General features: G+C 38.1%; 1 protein-coding gene across 3 annotated transcripts in view; it reads right to left on the bottom strand.

Annotated features, from left to right (window-relative positions):
* NELL2 (neural EGFL like 2) overlaps nt 1-14931 on the bottom strand; it is a 424803-nt gene that overhangs the window by 72755 nt on the left and 337117 nt on the right. The window lies entirely within an intron of this gene.

The following is a 14931-nucleotide window of genomic DNA, read 5'->3' as shown; positions in this document are numbered from 1 at the left end:
TGCTCCTTCTGACATATTTCACTGAGCATCATCCCTTCCAGCTCCATCCATGTTGCCGCAAATGGCTTGAGTTTATCTTTGTTGATCGCTCAGTAGTTTTCCGTTGTGTGTATTTAAAGACAAGTACCTTCTATTTCTCTTTCAAGAATCTATACTTCTTGAAGATAATGATCTTATGGTAGATAATATAGACATATTTATTACTGACGCCAACAAAAATCTAACAATTCTCCCCACTCTGCTCCTAAGAATTAGTGGACTGAATCTAATCCAGTTGATTTTAGACACTTATTAAATCCTGCCTATCATTCAGTGGAGGCTGCAACATTATCTGTGTAACAGAGGTTCATTACTCCTTGGTTTGTAATGAGGGTTGATGATTTATTCAGAGTCTCCTTCCCATCATCCACTAAGTAAAGGTCCTGTCATCCTGTAATACATAACTCACTCTGATTTTTGCCTGTTCAGGGCAGTTTATGGACCTCTGTGTTCTAGTGAATTTCTTTTGTTATAAATGGTCAAAGTCAAAAAGATCATACTAAATAGCTGTCATGTTTACAGAGTCCATTACATATACAGGTTTTCAAGCAAAATGAACACCGATGGTTGCCATCAGTTGACTTTATTTTCCTTGAATTAAACATTTTTAAGGGAAAGATAACAAGTAGCAAAAATTCACTTGGCTTTATATAAAAAGGACAAAGGCAAAGTTAATTTTAAGACTGGAGTTGGGCTTTTTAAAATTGAAGAAAACAAGCTGGAGTGAGCGATTTGCGTTTTAAAGTCTGCTCAAGGCGAAAACACTTCTGAAAAAGACGAGAAATGGCCCCTACATCTTAGAAAACTAATGATATCCAAGAATTTCTTTAACTTGTTTTGTTAAGGCTTCTGATTGAACAAGAGGTCCAAGTTCACCCTTATTCTGCCTTATAATTATCTTCAGACACGAATATTGAGAAAATTGACAATGAAATATTGTCTAACACTTGAGAGTGTACTTTTCACACATTTAATCAGCTGTTTGCTTGCCTTAAAGGTCCAACCAGTAGGGAGCTTTCCCTGTAAACCATAAATGGTGCGAATTCAGCTTCAGAATTAATTCTTCTTCAGAGTAATTTCTTCTGGGGTTACCATACCAGACAAGATTAGGAACTAGCAATCATTTGAAAGGTACTACTGTTAATTTTCTATCCATCTGTTCTTTTACTGTCATTTAGATAAAATGCTCCACTGGGTATTAGACTGTCAGAGAGATAGGGCCCCAAGAGAAAACTTTCTGCATCTTTATACACATCATGTTGTGCTGTGCACACTCAGGAGTTGCAAAAAGGTTTACTTAAGGTAATTTGGCACCTACCTGCCACAATGTTTGCTACTATTTCAGAGTCATCTTTATGGTATAGTGAAGGCCAAATAATAGCAGATTATTTTAATCCATCGCCCTGGTCCTGATTCCTTATTTCCCCAGGGCTTCTGACATTTGGTTATCTAGATCCTGCTTCCAACATGCAGGTGGTCCCTGCCATCTTCATCTGGTTTTTGTGATCAGTGTCTTTCTTATTTGGAGTTCAAACTTGCTCCCTGACATTTAAAAGCTTGGTTCTCTCTAGTTACATAGAATAATGTAATCCAAAATTCACATACTGACCCTCAAATTACTAAAAATGCATCTATCATATGACCCAGCAATACTACTCCTAGGAATCTACCCAAAGGACACAAAAACTTTAATTTGAAAGGAAACCTGCACTCCTATGTTTATTGCAGCACTATTTACAATAGCTAAGATATGGAAACAACCTAAATGCCCCAAAAAACAAAACCATCAACAAGAAAACCCTATCCATTCTACAATATCTGCAGCATTGTTATTCATAAGATCTAGGATATAGAAGCAGCCTAAATATCCTTCAATGAATAAATGGAGGAAAAATATGTGGTCCCTATACATCAGGGAATATTATATAGCCACTATAAAGGATGAAATACAGTCATTTTCAACAATAATGAGCAAATTTGAAAGAATTATGTGCAGCAATACAAGACAGAATGTTAAAAACAAATACTGACTATTTCTATAACACAAAACTGGACGACTTAAAACGCTTTCAAAAACATTGGACTTCAACAAACAACCTAAGGGCTCTGAGACTAAGGGTGATGTTGAGAAAGGATAAAGGGGCACAGGGATGGTGTGTATGGGAGGAAGTGAGTGAGAATTCCTCTGTAAAGAGTAAAAGTAATGACATTTATATACTAATTCATAGGTTACAAAGCACTTGAACTTACTCTTTCTAACTGGTACGTGCAGAACTAACATTACTTTCCCATCTTGTACAGCTAAGGAAACAGAAACACTTGATTTAAAAAAAATAACAATGAAACAGTAGTGAAAGCAATGTTGTTTTCTTTGAAAGCTGAAAGAACAAGTGCAGGAGGTACATGTTGATATTTGTTAAATGTCTGTCTTAGTGCAATGTGGGCGAAAAGAATCCTTTAGGAAGAGGTATGCTGAGGGAGCATCAGAAATTTTGGGAAGAGAAAGATACAACCATATTCCCAGTTCCATCCTGTAGGGTAAGTGAATTAATCAGGCTTTTTTCACCTTTAGCCTCTATGGCCATCACCTGTGGCTGTGATCATGCTAATGCAGAATGTGGCACAGGCTACATATGCCAGACTGTGGACACCTGAGTATGACTGTGAGCATGCATGAGTGTGCACACCTGAGCCTAGAGGCCAGGGATATAAGGGCAGCCTCACTCATATGGAGGACAGCTACAGAAGGATGGATACAAGAGGATGACTAAAAGAGATGAGTGTGTAACTACAGAAGAGTAAGAGAATGAGAGAACGGCCAAGATAACCCAGAGAGACTATAAAGATTCATGGCCTGCCTCCCAGCACCCCCTGCCTGGCCCATGCCTGCCTCCTTGCACGCCAGCCTCACTTCCTGGTGTGCCTGTGTGTCTGCTTCTGAGAGCATTAAGGCCTGAAAAATCCACTGCGGGCTCCAGGACCCTCCTTATCTGTCTGCCTGAATCCACAGTGAACCAGCCCTGTGCCTACTGGCACAATACATCCCTAGTAAATTTCATGAAGTTAACATTACCATTGTTGCCTCCTCTACTGCACCCCTTTTTCATTCTGCCACCATGAGTTTCACCTCATAGTCTGCAGATTTGTAAGCATCACTAGCAGGGATTATTGAGCATCAACAAAACATATCTGAACCGGTGATGATTTTTCTAGTTCCAGCAATAATGAGACCTGTATAACTTGAAGATCTTTCTATTAACACATGGCTTAAAAATAAATTCCTAAGTGAGCTTATTTTTAAACATGGGGATTTTTAGATAGCACAAAAAGAAGCTGAATATCGATTTGGAGTCTATGGCCCATATGGTAACAGCAGAAAGGACCTGGCCCAGGATTCAGTACAAAGCTGGATTTTAAGTTCAAGCATAGGATAGAAATGTACAAATACAGACACACAGGTACACACAAACAAAACACGGTCTATTTCTATTAGGAGGACATACTCTATTTTTTGCCCATATTTGGGTGGGAAGAAAAAAAAATGTTTGCTTTCATAGTTCTGAGGTTCTGCTACCTGTGTGGTATGCAACTTGGAAAAGAAATTAATGCAAATATCAACTGTAATACTCCTGGTATAACTGCAGAAGTAAATGCAAAATTTCTGTTGAGGTAAAAGACCTTAGGTTTCACAGGTAAAGCATTAATGATGAAGAGGTCAGACAGCAGAAGGACTGAGCAGAAAGAAATACTCCATAGTGGCCAAAGCCAGAAAACAATAAGAGGTGGTTTTACACACCTGGAACTTCAGATAATAGAGCAATGTGATAAAGATTATAATGTAATGTGAGTGTGTTTAAAAAAAATTAAAACATTAAAGAAGAGATCAAAACCACAGCAAGAAAAGAATAAGAATTGAGGGGATAAGTTTCAAACTCAAAAAGAGAAGTCCCAGAAAGGAAAAAGAGAAGTCACTGAAATTTTTAAAAATGTCAATGAATGAGTTAAACAAAGAATTAGACAGCTGAGGAGATAAATGGACCAGAGGATAAATATGAAGAAATTACAAAGGGATCAGCACTGAGAGATAAAGATATGGAAAGTACAAAAGAAAGTTGAAAAATAGTTAAGAGGTGGGCCAGTGATTAGCTAGTAGGAAATCTGTATGGTAGTAACAAAGAGAATGAGAGAGAAACAATGTTTGAGGAGATAAACATTAAAGATTACATGTTTTCAAAACTGATGAGAGATGATTTTTTTTTCTTTTAATTTTTCATAGAAGAATGTGGAGAACAGACCAACTGACTTAAATACATTGCTAGGGGGACCTGTGGGCAAGACAGGGGAGCTTTACTGTGTCTTATGTGGGTCAGCTCCAGCTGGAGTTCAAACTCAGGCTGTAATGATGATAGTGCTGAAATTTAACCCCTAAGCCACCAGGGAGGCCCAAGAGATGATTCTTCTGATCAATGACCTCAAAGAGCATTAAGCAAGATAAAAGTAAATTCATAACCAGACACAATGCACTGTAACTATAAGCCCCTAGAAAAAGGGATCTTAAACGCAAATAAAACAAAAAAAAAAGTATTTTTAAATGAATTACAATTAGACAGCAGACTTCTAAAGAGAAACTTCAGAGTCCCAAAATGCAATGGAATGTTTCCTTCATGGTGCTTAGAGAAAACCACCTGGAATTTATACCTAAGGTTACCTAGGACTGAGAATGGCATAAAACCCTGTTCAGCCCAATAACGAGAATTTGCCACTAATATAACCACTCTAAGAGAGTCCTGAAATATGTATTTGAGGGTGATGTAAATAAAAACAGAATGGAATGCAAAAAGCAAAACAATCTGAGTGAAATGAAAGGCTCCTGGATATAACTTGAATTAGGGAAGACAAAGTCCTAGGTAGCTACTCATATCCCTTACCAAGTCACTAGCTTCTCTATCATACTTCTGATGAGCTGAAGCTCACTAGCTTAGAACATATGATTGAGAAACTATAGAACATTCTCAAAGTATGGGATGCTCAAAGGAAGAGAAAGATCTTATCCCAAGATAAGCAGTTTCAAATTAAAGCTACTATTTGAGTAGCTTTTCCATTTGACTCACTCTGTATAATGACTACCTTATAACAGTATCATCTCCAAGATACATTGTTAAGGGAAGGGGTACAAAGGAAATTTGCTTTTCACTCTCTGTTCTTTGTCCTTGTAAGTTTTATGCCCATGCATATATTGCTTATTCAAAATGTTAATCAAGTATATAGATTCTCGGAACTCAAGGGTATAAGATATTACACAAACGTGATACACTGAAAAACATCAATATTTTAAAAGAAAAAGTGAAGGCTTTTTCTAGATTTCCAAATAAGTTCACTTAGCTTTCTTCCTGGAGACTTGCCCTCTCCCAGCTTGAAAGCTATTTTTCCCCTTATCCTAATTCCATGATGTGGCCTCATTTCCAATGTTAATTAGATAGACCTTACAATAAAAGAGTGAAAAATTTCCCCATCACAGTTGTTATCTATTATACATGACGGATACATGGAAAGAGTAAGATTTTTCTAATTAACCTGAAGGACTTGGACGACTGACTTTGAGATTTAACAGAGAACTTTTAACTACTTTGTGAGTAGTACGAAGACTTAGATTTCCACAAAATATTAATTTTTAAAATTTTGTATTATAATGAAAAGCCATTCTGTGTAAATGTAAAGACTGCAAATTGGTAAGTTAAATATTTTAAACCATTAAGGTGTAGTAAAGTTATAGTTAAAATTGATTTATATGTGAATTATGAATGCTAGAATAAGTCCCTATTTCTAGCCTTTATTTCATTACATCTCAGCATTTCATCAGCTAACTTAAGGATGTCTAAAAGCTTCAAAGAGTTCTGTGTATAAAATTTTGCTTAAAATGCATAGTATAATCACATCAGTTATCATTTATTGAGTACTTACCATATCACAGACATGGTGCTATTTGCCTTACCGACATTACTTCATTTAATCTCCAGACCAAACCCATGAGGTAGATATTATCATCTTTGTTTTACACATATATAAATTAAGGTGTAGAAAAATGAATTAACATAAAAAAGGTCACACAATTGGTCAACACCAGAACTAGGACTCATATCAATATCTCTGTGACTTCAATTTTTATGTTCTTGATTACTATGTTAGATGCTTCAAGAAGGACCAGACAGAACATTAAGTAATACAAAGTTATTTAAAAGAGGTTAAGGATCACCAACATTGTAGGTCTTATGTATCCAAGTCAATCCTTATGCAGAATATGATCACAAAGCTTCCAATGAGACTTTCTTTTTAAAAAGTTTTCTAAAGGACAAAATATCTTTGCCCTAATTCAGTCAAAGTTCACTAATACATATTTGCATTGGGGGGATCGTGCTGAGCATAGCTGCCTTCCATTAACACATAATTAGTTATCAAATGCAATTCAATCACATTTATCATTAGAGAGTGACTTTCAAGATTAGATGGGTCTCAGCAAGTACAAGTGGAGACAGGTCAGATTAATAAGACTACATCATTGTGGTCTCCATAGTTCTTCCACTACTGTATAGAACACAATAAAAACAAAGCAAACAACCCACGCAAGAAATGAGCAGAACTAAAAAGACACTTCCCCAAAGAAGAAAGGCAAATGGCCAGCAGGCACAAGGAAAATGTTTTTTCTTTTTCAACTATATTAACTTGGCTCAAAAATTTTACACAAATTCTCCTCCTATAAAAATAAACATTTTGATAGTGGAATTCTACTGTGAGTTATTTTGGTAAGAAAAGGTATGCTATGTCAGAAATATTGATAATTTTCTTTTGCTTCTGAATTTTTTCATTCTTCCTATAAAAATGATATAGAATAATGTAAGCTTCTGAAAAATATGCCTTTTAAAAAAGCTATGTGATTATAAAATTAAATCAATATATTCCTTTTATGATGAGAAATGTGCCTATTTAACTATACCAGAAAATTTAATACAACTTGACATTAATAATAAATGCTAACTGCACATACTACTTGCAAAAATAACTTCGTTACTATAAATGAGTTAAAGGATTTTTACTACCCATACTATAACAGAAACAATATAAATTTTATTTTTATCTATCAACCTCAATCAATTTGAAGTTAGTGTTAAAGTGAAGAAATCATATATATATCCCAAGCTTCATTTTATCATTTTGAAACTACAGATATTAAAAAGCTGCAAAATGCAACTTAGGAATGCAACTTAAATTTATATTCATTTAACTAGTCACTAAAAATAATTAAAATTGCATCTCATGCTTTGATCGTGGCTAGGAAACCCATTATTTTATACATAGCAAAAAAATGTCATTTATCACCAAAATGTCTGCTCTCCTCTTCTTTGATATTATAGCATATTTTTATTTTAGTTTTGCCATTTGATACTCTCTTTTCCCCAGTTATAAACATTTTAATTTGATTTAAGTCAGCAGTTACTTACAGGGGACTGTCAAACCTTTTAGAGTTATGCTTTAAATCATGACGGAAAGATTTACAGCTTTGTATAATAAGACAGCTTTGAATATTAATTAGATCATCAGACACATGTTTGCTGAGGTTTAGAAATTGTGTAATAAATACAGTGTGGCAGAGATAGAGCTGTTAAACCTGAGCACAGATTTCTCAGACATTTTACTGAGTGATTGAAGAAGTAATCGCCCAGCTAAATCCAAGTTAAACACCTGATGGAATATTAGGACGTTTAATTAAAAATGAATCTGTGCTGTACATGCGGGTGATTTTACACAGTGGTTAAAAAGAAGGCCATGGAAAATTAATTTTACTGAGTAAAACCTACACAAATAGCCTCTTTGTGAAGTTGGAAAATGTATTCAACCATTCCATGAATACACACATGATGAAGAATCAGATGACATAAATTAGGAGGAGGTTCTTCAAGAGAGACCTTCTTCACAAAAGTAACAAGGATGGTCAATGCCATGCTTGTTAAGACTGTCTTTCAAAAAAAAAAAACAGCAGTAAATCCTATTACTTCACCCTCAGTGATTCTGTTGTGAAGGCAGCAAATGACCTCTAGGGCCAGGAATTAATGTCCTTCCTAACCTATGAAGCACCCCCCAATGCCAGTAGGCCAGATTTAGACCATCTTACTTAGGAAATCTTGACAATCCTCAGACTCTCCTTACCTTTGGAGGTAAACAGCCATATCTTTCACTGTCAAAGACAACAAGATCACTTGGCAGTTGAAGGGGTGGACATAACAAAAAGCAGTCTGCATGAATTTAAGTATATAGCATGACATAAGGAAAAGGAAAGAAGGAAGGGAAGGAAGGAAAGTGGAGGGAGAGAGAAAGGGAGGATAGAAACCACTGGACTAGGAAGCAGAAGACATGAGTTCTAAGTTGCGTTTCTTTGTAATAAAGCAACTCACGTGCATTGCCTCACTTATCTGTGACTTCATTACCTCCTCGCCATGCGACAGAGCAGGATCATGCGATAGCACAGGACTATGAGATAGCACAGGGTCATGTGATTCTGAAGGTCTCTGTAAACTAACATTTTTCAAAAGTCAAAAAAATATAAAAGCAGGGCCTCCCCTGGTGGCGCAGCGGTTGAGCGCTGGGCTGAAAAGCTGCCCGGCAGCCTCTGCAGCGCCGGTTCGATCCCCGGCCAGCAGCAAGGGTCCCACATGGCGCGACAGACCTCTCCTGCCATGCCCGCTGCTCCCCTCAGCAATGTATTTCGTCAGTCTGCCTGTTCTGTTCCCCGCTCTGGCTCTGGTGAATTCTCTTACCCTCCCGCACTTCTGACTGTACCCAGTGCTTGTGTAAATAAATAAATAAATCTTTAAAAAAAATTAAAAAAAAATAGAAGCAAAACCATCATATTGTCCCTTTTCCCTTAATTGTTCTTTTACACCTTTGTTATCTGCCAGATATTTATGGAGCACCTTATTCTATGTCTCAAAGATTTAAACGTGAATAAGATACACCTTCTACCCCCATGAAACTGAACGCCTAGAGGTGGGAATGGGGGAAGGAGACTGAGCGACAAGAGGGTAAAAGCAGGGTGGATAAGCAGAAATCAAAAGGCCTTATGGCATGCTAAGAAATAGGACCTTTATCCCGAACACAGTGGAGAATGTTGAAGCTCTTTTCAACATGGGATCACAGAATCAGTCCTACCCTCTAATATTCATTGGCAATTTGGACTGGAGTGTGAGAAACCTGAAAACCCTAATATGGTCATGCCCATCGGAATGGAATGAAAGAGGCCCTGGTAAAGAGATAGAATCCCAAGGATTTGACTGGATGTGGAAGAGACAGAGAACTGGGATGATTCCTTGATTGTGGGCCAAAAATACCTGGTAGATAAGGCTGCCATTCATGAAGTAAAGTACAGAGGAAAAAAGCTTGATTCTGTTAAGGAGTTGAGGCACAAGTCATGAGGTAAGGAGGTGAGTTCCAAACCTGTGGAACCCATGAAATTGGTTCTCACCCATGGGTGCGGGGGACAACATCTCTCTGATGTGATGCAGTGACAGTAGGTGTGTCCTCTCATGCTTTCTCTGTCATTCTCCCATTTTTGGAGAACACGTATTGAGATGGTTTCTTCATAAGATGGCAACAGCCAGGGTCCTGTTTGAGTAATCCCAACTACAAAGCCCTTCCACTCTTCACACCACATTGGTTACAATAAACTGAGATGTGGGTTAGCAACATATATTGAGTCAGCCACTGAAGTTCTGGGACTTGATACAAAAGCTGACGTTATTCGTTATCTTTATTTCTAGATAAATGCTCAGCACAAACAGCTTTTAAATAAACATTTACTGCATCAATGGATGAGGAAATTATTTCCTGTAGATCTCTTCTCACACACACATAACTTTCACTTAGAACAACATCAACACAAGTGGTAGTGTTGAGAGGTGAGGGCTTAGGTCTAACCTGATCTGGGACAGATGCTTTGAGGCAAGTAGGATCACTACATCTCAGATAAGAGCCTCCTTAAGTAGTGAAATATGGTCCTGGTGTAAGAGATGTGAGAAGGCAGAGATAACTATGGTCTACTGCCTTAGAAAGCCAACTTTACTCAAAATAAGTTAAATATTTCATATATTATAGAATAGAAATACATGAATTTTTAGGGTAAAGCAAGATGTTTGAAGAAATATATTTACTCTGTGGTGGACTATTTCAGGAGTTCCCTGGAGTGGGAGTGGGGACATTACCTCTCTTCTGTTAGTGCGACTTCAAAGAAAATGTTAAAAAGCAGTGTTACTTCTTAAAAAGCCTGGGTTTGGGAGTACACATACCTTTGTATTTACTGGCCAATTCTGTGACATTAGAAAACATATTAATCACTCTGAACCCAATATTTTTGTTTGAAAATGGAGTTAATACCTATCTTGGATGAGAGTTGTTAAGAGTAAAGTGACATACAGAGGGTACAGACATGGGGAAGTCACATACCTTGTCCAAGGCCACATAACAAAAGTAGAACTAGATTTTAACCCTACATCCAATCTTCTCAAAGTCCTTGGCTGCTACAGACAACTGCTTAGGTTAAATCTGGGATAGTTTTCATGTAGTCTGAAAGTTAAAGGCTAATTCAATAGAGAAAGATAAATGTTCTGCTGGGCTATTTTTACCTCCAGTTTTAAATTATACATTACTCATATCAATCTTATGCCACCCCATATTTCATAATCTCATCATATAATTTTTTCATACCGAAAGAATGATAGGCAGGATTAAACATGGTCATTATTTATACTAGACTCTTTGAAATAGTCTTTATTTCATGCCAAAAAAATGCATTTAAAATAAAAAAGAAATAAATAAGCTGCACTATCTCATACTGTGTGCAAAAATCAACTCTAAATTGACAAAAGACTTGGAGGTAAGATGTGAAAGCATAACATGCATAGAAGAAAACATAGACAAAACACTCAAGACATAGCTTCAGTGTATTCATTGCCAGCAGCAAGGAAAACAAAAGGGAACGTAAGAACTGGGACGATATCAAAATAAAAGGCTTCTGCCCAGTGAAAGAAATCATAACTAAAATGAAGTGACACCTACACAACAGGAGAAAATATTTCCACACCACTCATCTGAGAAGGGACTAATATCAAAGATCTTTAAAGAACTCAGACAACTCAACAAAAAAAAAAAAAAAAAAAAACCTAATCAAACAATGGGAATAGAACTAGATAGGCATTTCTCCAAGGAAGACATGCATATAGCCAATGGGAAAATGAAAAAATGTTCATCATCACTTATCATCAGAAAATTCAAGTCTAAACCACAATGTCTAACCCCCTCACACCTGTGAGAATGGCCCTAATCAAAGTAACCAGAAACAACAAGTGCTGGTGAGAATATAGAGAAAAAGGAACCCTTTTACAGTGCTAATGGGAATGTAGACTGGTCCAGCCACTCTGGAAAGCAGAATGGAAATGTCTCCATACTCCATATGACCTGTCATATGACCCATCAATTCCATGTCTAGAAATCTACCCAAAGAATACAAAAAACACAAATTTGATGGGAAACTTGCATTCACATGTCTATTGCAGCACTTTTTACAATAGCTAAGCTATGGAAACTAAGTGCCCAAAACATATGAGTAGATCAAGAAGATGTGGTCTGTATACACAGTGGAGTATTACTCAGTAATCAAAAATGATAAACTCATGCCGTTTGTGGTGACATGCATGGAACCGGAATATTTAGGCAAAGGGAGATAAGCCAGAAGGAGAAGACAAATACTGATGGTGTCATTTACATATGGAATATAAAAAAACCAAACAAAGAGACAAAAATATACTTTAAAACCAGCCCTTAAACAGTGGTGGACTGAGGCATCCAGAGGGAGAAGGGAAGGGGTGAGAATAAGAATAATAAGAATAAGAATAATATTTAGATTATACTAGAAGCAACATAAAATGTTATACTCACAGTCATCACAGATGCTGAGAAGCAGGAGGTTGATGGTGCACCCCCATATGTGGAGACCAGAGGATGGCAACAGTGGGGACCATTGCATTTGAGGTGCATCATTTTAATTTTAATTTTAATTCAATCTTATAGCTTATTACCAGAAATCTGTGTTTTAAGTAAGTTAGATAAGTCCAAAAGAGAAAGATAAAAATTGGATGGTTCACTTACACGTGGAATAGAGAGAAACATAACAAGATGCTGATCAAAAACAAACCAATAATAGGGCCTCCCTGGTAGTGCAAGGGGTTAAGACGCAGTCTACCTGTCTGCAGCCACTGCAGCAAGAGTTCAATCCCCGGCCGGGGAGCTACCCACATGGTGCAGCAGACTTCTTCTGACTCAACCACTGCTCCCCTCAGCAGTATATTTCAGTTAATCTGCCTGTTCTGTCCCCCACTCTGTCTCTGGTGAATCTTCTCACCCCCTGCACCTCTGGCCTGTACCCCGGTTTTTGTATGCATAAATAAATCTTTAAAAACAATAATAAACTTTTTAAAAAAGATTTATTTTTATTTTTATACAAGAGCTGGGGTACAGGCCAGAGGTGTGGGAGGGTGAGAGGTTTCACCAGAGACAGAGAAGGGAGCAAAACAGGCAGACAACAGAAATACACTGCTGAGGGGAGCAGCGGGCACGACAGGAAAGGTCTGCATGTGGGATTCTCACCAGCCGGCGGGGATTGAACCTGCACTGCAGAGGCTGTGAACAGCTTCACAGCGCAACACTCAACCTGCTGCACCACTGGGGAGGCCCACAATAATAAACTCTTAAGACCTGACTGGAAAACCGAGGTAACCAGAGGGGTTTGGGATGGCGGATGGGAGTGGGGGAGGAAAGTGGCCCAGTGGAACATGGTAGAGGGTTATTAGGGTACTGGTGGAGGCCAGAGGGTGAAAGCACACATTTGTAGAGGTTTGAACCTATAATCCCTAGAACAGACACAATGATGTAAACCAACTTGGTCTCAATAAACATAATTTGGAGGGAAAAAAAAAAGCAAGTGATTCACCTGCACAAGGAGCTTGGGAATTCCTGAAGTATCCCTTTAAGAAAAAGTTTCACAAATCAAAGACAGCCACAATGCATTTTCTATTAGAAATCTTTGAAATCAGTCACTGGAGTTTGAAAAATAATGTAGAAAAATATTAACACGTGATCCAGGCCTTTTATGAGCATCTAGCTGCGCAGTGGATCTCTTCAGTTAGCTCTTCCCTTCCAGTATTATGCTCAGTGAAGTAAGCCAGAAAAAAAGCAAAATATTGGATCATTTCCCTTATAGGAGGAATCTAGGGCAACCAAATAATGGATCAGGAAAAAAAAAAACAATAATAATAAATAAAATTAGCAGGCAACTATGAATTAGACATTCTGCAGGGGAGGTAGAGGATCAAAACAGGAGAGGAAAGAGCTCAAGGGACTGTGATGATGGTGCATGGGTGACTTGGTGGTGGGAATTTTACGGGGACCACACCTGAGAGGAGAAAACACATACTGTACAAAAATTAGCAATGATATAAAATATATATATATATATAATAAAATTTACAAAAAATCTTCCCTTCCAGGTAGACCAGAACACGTCCTGCCTCTCATTTGTCCACTGGGTGTTTTTATTTTCATTATTTTTATTTTAAAAAAAAAATTATTTATTTATTTATACAAGAACCAGGGTATAGGCCAGATGCATGGGAGAGTGAGAGGATTCACCAGAGACAGAGCAGGGAACAGCACAGGCAGACTGACGAAATACACTGCTGAGGGGAGCAGCGGGCAAGATAGGAGAGGTCTGCCGCACCATGTGGGACCCTCGCCGGCAGGCTGGGATCGAACTAGCGCTGCAGAGGCTGCTGACAGCTTCACAGCGCTGTGCTCAACTGCCTACACCACCAGGGGAGGCCTTGGGTGTTTTTATTAAGCCAGATCACTCTGGTTGTGAAGTGGCAACAGGGCAAACTCTGAGCCCACTGCACAGAGATCTATGGAAATGAATATGAGGCATCAAGTACTCAAAGCTTCCTCTTAAGGAGAATGGCCATACCTCCGGAGTTATCTGCTAATGAAACCTACTTTCCCAAAAGTATGCAAAACCACTGCTGAGATGATTCCAACTGGGCACTAGTACTTGAAACAGTTTTATTATTCCAAAGGTGTATTTTCAACTTATAAAACATTTTGCTTTGAGTCATAAGTCATACACAGATCAGCATTAATATTGATCTGTATTTCCAGGATTAATATTCATCCAGATGGGTAAGTTGAAGATGAACTTGGATGAGGAACAATTAAAAAGTAGAAACTTCTAGTACACAACAAGAAATGAATATTGAGTCAGATAAATGTTTATTAAAAATTCCCAAACATGGGGCCTCCCTGGTGGCTCAAGGGGTTAAGACGCAACCTGTGAAGGTATCCGCAGCCACTGCAGCACGAGTTTGATTCCAGGCTGGCCAGGGAGCAACCCACATGGTACAGCAGACCTCTCCTGACTCTCCCACTGCTCCCCTCAGTAGTGTTCTTTGGTCGATCTGCCTGTTCTGCTCCCCACTTTGTCCTGGTGAATCCTCTCACCCACCCCCCCCAACACCTCTGGCCTGTACCCCAGCTCTTGTGTGCATAAATAAATCAATCTTTAATTTTTTTTAATTAAAAAAAAAACCCAAATGTAGATGCAGGAGAGTGTGTCCTAGGAATGAGAGGTCATTAGCTTGAACTCTAATGTGTTATACTAGGTGCATACCAGGGAAAAGGGGTTCCCGATGAATAAAATGTGTTGTGAAATCATCACATCCTGGGCTCTCCTGTCTGAAGGAGTTTAATGTGCTTTGAGTTGTAATAGCCACAGACCCTCCCTCAAGTGACTTCAGGGAA

Source organism: Talpa occidentalis, unplaced genomic scaffold, assembly GCF_014898055.3.
Source record: "Talpa occidentalis isolate TD23 unplaced genomic scaffold, MPIMG_talOcc4v2.1 talOcc4.16, whole genome shotgun sequence".
In the NCBI taxonomy this organism is placed as follows: Eukaryota; Metazoa; Chordata; class Mammalia; order Eulipotyphla; family Talpidae; genus Talpa; species Talpa occidentalis.
This window is presented reverse-complemented; position numbering and strand designations above follow the sequence as displayed.